Below are 6405 nucleotides of genomic sequence, written 5' to 3'. Positions count from 1 at the left end.
AAGGCAATGCTAATCTTAAAAGGTCAAAAGAATATGAATATGAAACACCATTGTGAAGGAAAATCTTTAAAATGCATGCTCCAGATCATGCTGTTTTCTCAGTAATACATGCACCTTCTCACTGGGTGAAACAAGTGTCTCAGTGGGGGGCAGATTCCTGCTGCTCGTGTTGAACAGTACAAAGAATGGGCCTAACTGTGAACTGTGAAATAAGAATCTTCTTGGAAAGAGAAGTGGTATTGCATGAGGTAAATAAAACATGATGACACTTGTCTAGACAGCCACTGGTGCTGACTTAATTGGGAATGCCAATCTTGGAATGTGCTGTTGCATTATCCAAACAACACCTCACCATGCTTACCTTCCCAAGTGCTGCTTTTAGCATCTGTGTGCCACATACAGTAACATTGGTTTTCAGCTGTGGAACTTTAGCAGCATGAAAGCTGTGTTTGTTCATTCTGATATCATATTCCCCTGGGGAATCCTGAAGTTCATTAGTAGTATACGAATGGTCTCTTTATGAAGGGTTTTTTCATGTGTAGTCAGATAAATTATTTTTTATCAAAAAATGCATTTACAGGAAGCCAATGCAACATTCCTAGAAGTATATTTCTAAATGAAAAATGTTCCTGGAACCATTTAAAATTGGTTCTCTGACAATTGGTTTAGGAGAGATGGAATTAAGCTGTTAAGGATGAGGAAGCCAAAACATTCGTAAAAACTGTGAAGGTCATATCACAAACATCATTGCTCCAGGAATTATTTATAAGTTTGGATGACCACAGGTGGAAAAAGGATTTATGCCACTAATATCCTGAAGCAGGGATCCAAACACTGACTTTTGAGTAAAAGGAAGCATCATACCTTTATCTTCCCCCTGCTTTTGCCAGGCAAGGGTGGGGGAAATAATTATCTCACAAAACATGTTTTCACTACAGTATACCACCACCTTTCTAAGTCTTGGCTTGATTTCTTCTTTCTTAAAGCATCTTCTTGTGTGTGGACTGGATAGGTAAACCACTATTTTACAGACATATTGCATGAGAAGCCTGAGATTCATGATGCAGCATTTAAATCAGGAATTAAATTTCTAAAACAAGCGTTTGTGTGGTTTCTTTCTTTCTTCTTCCTGTTTTAGTTCTTTGCTATTGTCATGGTTTAACCCCATCCAGCAATAAAGTACCACTCAGCCACTTGCTTACTTTGTCCCAGTGAGATGGGTGAGAGAATAAGAAAAGTAAAAAGCAAAATAAATCATGGGGTTGAGATGGTTAAAGCAAAAACTTTGCACAAAAAAAACAAAAGAAAGAATTCATTCACTTTGCATGCGTATGAGGTGTTCAGCCATTCCCAGGAAATACGGGCTGTATCATACATAATGCTGACTTGGGAAGAAAAATGCCATCTCTAAATGGCACTTCCTCCTTCTTCTACATCTTGATATGCTGAGCATGACATGTGGTCTGAGACATCACTTACATCACTTGGGTCAGCTTCTTGTACACTGCCAACCTCCTCACTGGTGGAGTGGCATGAGAGGCAGAAAAGGCCTTGACTCAAGCCAAGCTCTGCTCAGCAGTAACAAAAACATTTTTGTATTAACACTATTTTCATCACTACCCCAAAATACATCACCATATAAGCTTGTATGGAGAAAATTAAATCTATCCCAGCCCAAACTAGACCATCTTTAACCTCTTATTCTATATCATTTACATCATGCTCAGGCTCCGTTCTGTCCAATACTTCCTCATTAACCATCACCCCATCTTCCCATCCTTTGATATGCAGATATATTTCCTTTAATCTATGCACCACCCTTGCAAAATGTCCAAAAATTCCCATTGAGTCCAGAATGTCCAAAAATTCCCATTGAGTTGCTAATTTAGACCATGACTTTGGCCTCCATTGCTTATGGTGGTCACAGCTATTCTCACAACCAACCATCAGTGCCTAACCTATTGAATAAGGAAAGCTAATTAGCCATGTAATTTGGTAGACATATTGGGTGTCTGCTAGGCCTGCATGAGATTTAAATGTGACTTCTTGGAAGTCTCATCTTTTTAACATCTCTTTCATCATTCAATGAGTATTTTACTCAGAGACACATTTAATCTCCTGGGAATCAATAATCTAAATAATAAAGCAAAAGTAACTTTTCTCAACCAGTGAATAACAGCTCTGTATGTTGGAGAAGAAAAGCATGCGATGTGATCTTTTTACAAAAATAATTATTTGAACAGTGATAGAAAGCAAACATATTCCCAAAACTGTTGCTTACAGAGAAGTTAAACAAAAACATTTTCTGAATAAATTATTCACTGAAAAATATTCACTCAGATCCCTCTACATTGATGTTCCGAATCTTTCCAGGATGAAAAATGGCATTTAAGTCATGCCTGAATGCAACTGTAAAACCTCCAGCAATGTACAGCTGAAGTGGGAAGAAGTATAAATACTCACAAGCAGCTGCCATATCAAAAACAAATCATAATTCTGATTGAAGCAAATTGAGGTCTTTAAAAGAATCTTAATCAGCACTCTTCAGACAGATCATCTCACTGGAGACAATGAACAATGAGTCCTCTACTGTTTAGAGTCTCTGAACAGATAATTTTGAAAGGAATTATTTGAAGATCAAATTAAACATACATTACATTAAGATTTTTCTTTAAGAAATTTTGTTGTTTTATTTTGTAAGTCAAAAATGCTACGTGATGCCTAGGTACTGACTCTCAGTTGTTGGAAAAAAACATGCTAGCCAGAATTATTAAACAAAGTTTTCCCTAGAAATTAAGAGTAGCTGACCCCTTAACTGATGTAAATAAATCCTTCTGGGTAGGTTTCTCTGATATGCTTAACATCACCAGCTGCCCTAAGGGAGCTACAAAAAAAAGCAGCAACCCATGTCCTTGGTCAAGTTATTGAACATAAAAGTAGTAGTAAGGAGTGCTTATGTTTTTTTAAAACTTTGGAAGATAAAAATTTCCTATTAAATTGCAGCTGAATTTTTAACATTGTGCACATCTTGTGCATCCCTTTACATTCTCTTCCTTGGATCCAGAGCTACAAAAGTTTATAATTGTGATAGTCTGCTATTTTCCAGTTTGTTCTTCAGTAGTATGTTTTAATATTCCTTGTTTTAAGTTTGTAGTGGATTGTTCTCTGTACCCCATTTGGCTTCCCTAATGGTTCTGCCCCACTTTGAGATTAAATCTTTGCAGACTCAGACAGGTGCCCTTCCCTATTCCCGTGCCTCAGTTTCCCCGTGCTCTGTCCCTGCTGTGCTCCCCACCCGCAGCGATCCCCACCACCCGCCCCGGGCTGGGCACAGACTCGGGGCGGCCACTCGGTGTCTGCCCTGGGCCAAGCGGGACAGCTGCTGGCCAGCCTCCTTCCCATGGCTGCTGAGAGCCAGGCACATGTAAACTTTCTTTACAATATAAATTTCTTATTTGAGTCAATTAAAATTTACATCTATTTACATCGATTCAGTATGTACATATTTTTATGAAGTTGGTCTTGAATTTAAATGCAGAGGTGAACTTCCAATCCTTTTGTGTTTGTGACTGAAAGTGCCTAGTGAGGGACAACTGGTTTACTAAAAAAGCAGCACAGGCTCAACCATAAAAAACTCCAGTACTAGAAGCAAGTATTCTATATGTATTTATCCTACTCTGAGTTAAAAAGGGGTTCTTCCTACTACGTTTGTATACATCTTCCTTTGTTATTTTCAGCTGTGGCTGTTTTTGGTAAGCCAGGGTACTCAATATCCATACCAGGTCCACTGGCAGAGGAAAACAATGAACTTCAAAATTAGCCTGTAGAGTATTTGTGCTTGTGTATAAGGAATGCAAATAATAACAAAGCATTCTTCATTAGAAGAGTTGGTGACATACACTCTTCATCCATGATTTCTAATGGGGAAAAAATTAGAGAGATTTTTAAAAAGTGAAAGATTTTGACTTGTAACAGCTAGGTATTGTACATCTAATAAATGAGCGAAGGTTCTGTGACAAGTGGTGTTTTGTCTTCAATTAAAATTGTTTCTTAAATTTAAAAAAAATGAAAAATCCTCAGCAACAGAAATTTAAAAAACAAACAATCAAACAAAACAAAAACAGAATAAAACCAAAAAATCCCAGACACTAAGGCCAAAAAAAAAAAAAAAACCAAAAAAACACCACAAAACAAACAGAAAAAACACACAACAAACCACCCTCCCAAAAATCTGGAAAACTCACTCTCTAAAGAACTGTAAAACAGTATTGGAGGAGAGAAAACCAGTCAGAAAAAAACCAGTGTTTATCTGCTGATATTTTTTATTCCATTTGGAAAAATAAGGGTATTTTTTCTGGAACTGAAATAAGATATTAACACAGGCATGTATGCAGTGTCCTTATGGAAGAATAATAGGCAAGAATAGAATTTAGAGAATTATGTAAATTTCTTTGAGATATTTTAAGGATGGATGACTATTTCAAGATTAAAAAATCTCAACCTGGACAAAAGCACATCTGCTCTGAAACATTCTCCCTTGAGAATGCATTTTCTGTTAGCAGTTTTAAAAGGTCTGAGCTAAATTTACCTTGAATTCAAATGACCTATACAAATTTTGAGGGTCTTGAAAAGGACCTTCCAGCATACATATTGAATGTTTTTATTTTGCTTGCACTACTTTCAGTTCTAACTGGAAGTTATATAGAAGCATGAGGGTGCTTTGGGAAATATTATCTCTATTATTTCCTGTCATAGTTAAAAGCACACATGTTTTAATTTACTCAGAAGAGCACATTATCTGTTGGTGACAGACCCAGAGTCCTTGACCAGCCCATTTTTTCAAGTATGGCTATTGGAATTTTTTCATGTTTATCTGCTTTCATGCAACAGTGAGTACATACAAATAATACTTTGAAGTGACTTTAACATTGTTGTGGCAGCAACCTTTACAGTATTTTCTGTAACTAGATCTGCAGCTCAGTGTTTTGTGGTCAAGAGTATGAAACATCACAAAGGATATGTTCAGGCCACAGCATGAGGAGCTGTTGTGTTCCTCTCTTTATGCCTGAGTAAAACACCTGGTATTTTATTGGTCTAAACTGGATCTGGTATTCGACAAGGACTAATCTTAACTGTACTAAATGTATTTGAGGCTGTGACCCAGGAACTGTCGGAATTAAAGCAGAAAAATACTTACCTAAAACTAAAGAGCCATTTCTGCAGATTAAAATGCAAACACCTGCTTTCTCCTTTGTGAAATTTTGTGGAGACAATTCTATTATTTTATCTAATTATGATGGGTTGACCTTGGTTGCAGAACTGGTGCCCACCAAGACATTCTATCATTCCCCTCCTCAGCAGGACAGGAAATGGACTAAATAAGTTTAAAAAATTTAATGGCTTAAGACAAAAGCAGTTTCATAAAGCAGTGTCAAAGGCTGTATGTGGAAGCAAAGGAAAACAAAGGTTTTATTCTCTACTTAGCAGCAGCAGGTGATGTACAGCCACTTACCAGGAAGCAGGGTTTCAGTGCATATAGTGATTGCTCTGGATGACAAGTGTTTTGCCCCAACCCAGACCCTTGTTCCCCCCCATATCCATGACACATATTTTCACTTTGTTTTTAAAGCTGAAAAGGGGTCATATAGTGTGGAATATTCCTTTGGTCATTTTGGGTCAATCATCCTGACCATGTTGCCTCTCAAGATCTTGCCCATCTTCAGCCTACTGGAGAGCAGGGAACATTGGAGAGGCAGAGCTGCTGCTGTGCCAGCCCTGCTCAGCCAAAGCACTGGTTGTTATTAGCAGCACCTTGCTAGGCACTGATGCAAAGCACAGCACTGTTGGGGCTGCCACAGGGAATAGTAACTCCATTCACAGCCAGAATGTGGCTATTCAACATGCTCTTTCAGCATCTAGGACTTCTTTGCAGTAATGCTGTAATGCATTATTTCTAACTGAACAAGAGAAGAAATACTAGAAGTAATCTCACCTTACTTAAAAAAAAAAAAAAGTTGAGGAATTCTGCAGCTATTTGCATTACATGAAACACTACCTTAGTTTTGGTGACCGGTTTTAAAATTTGCTGATTATCAAGCTGATTATTTTTTCTGACTTTAGCCCTGGCTGCTTGGTGAGGTCAGCAATATGTATGTGTTTCTAAATGTTCTAAATCAAGGAAGACTCAGTATAAAAAATCTATTTACTTCAGCACAAATACAGAAAAATCCTATCAAAAAATAAAACCTTGTAGAATTATATTGAAATATTTTATTTAGATAATGTAAATATTTAATTTCCTTCCTAGCCTTTCTGTAGCTTTAAAAACCTATTATTTGCAAACAAATAAATTTGGTAATAGACATTTATTAGATAGATGAGTGACAGGACTTCAAAGTTAATACT

At 37.1% G+C, this 6405-nt stretch overlaps 1 long non-coding RNA gene across 1 annotated transcript in view; it reads right to left on the bottom strand.

The window, feature by feature from the left end:
* Positions 1 to 4310: 4310 nt before the first annotated feature.
* The window catches only part of LOC146763468 (uncharacterized), a 35981-nt gene continuing 33886 nt past the window's right edge, over positions 4311 to 6405 (bottom strand). Inside the window, exon 2 of the long non-coding RNA XR_014951997.1 lies at positions 4311 to 6405. This exon is cut by the window's right edge and continues 26684 nt beyond it. This is a non-coding gene — a long non-coding RNA (uncharacterized LOC146763468).

Source organism: Lonchura striata, chromosome 1A, assembly GCF_050655825.1.
Source record: "Lonchura striata isolate lonStrDom1 chromosome 1A, ASM5065582v1, whole genome shotgun sequence".
Classification (NCBI taxonomy): domain Eukaryota; kingdom Metazoa; phylum Chordata; class Aves; order Passeriformes; family Estrildidae; genus Lonchura; species Lonchura striata.
Note: the sequence above shows the minus strand (reverse complement) of the source record. Positions and strands in the feature narration are given on the sequence as shown.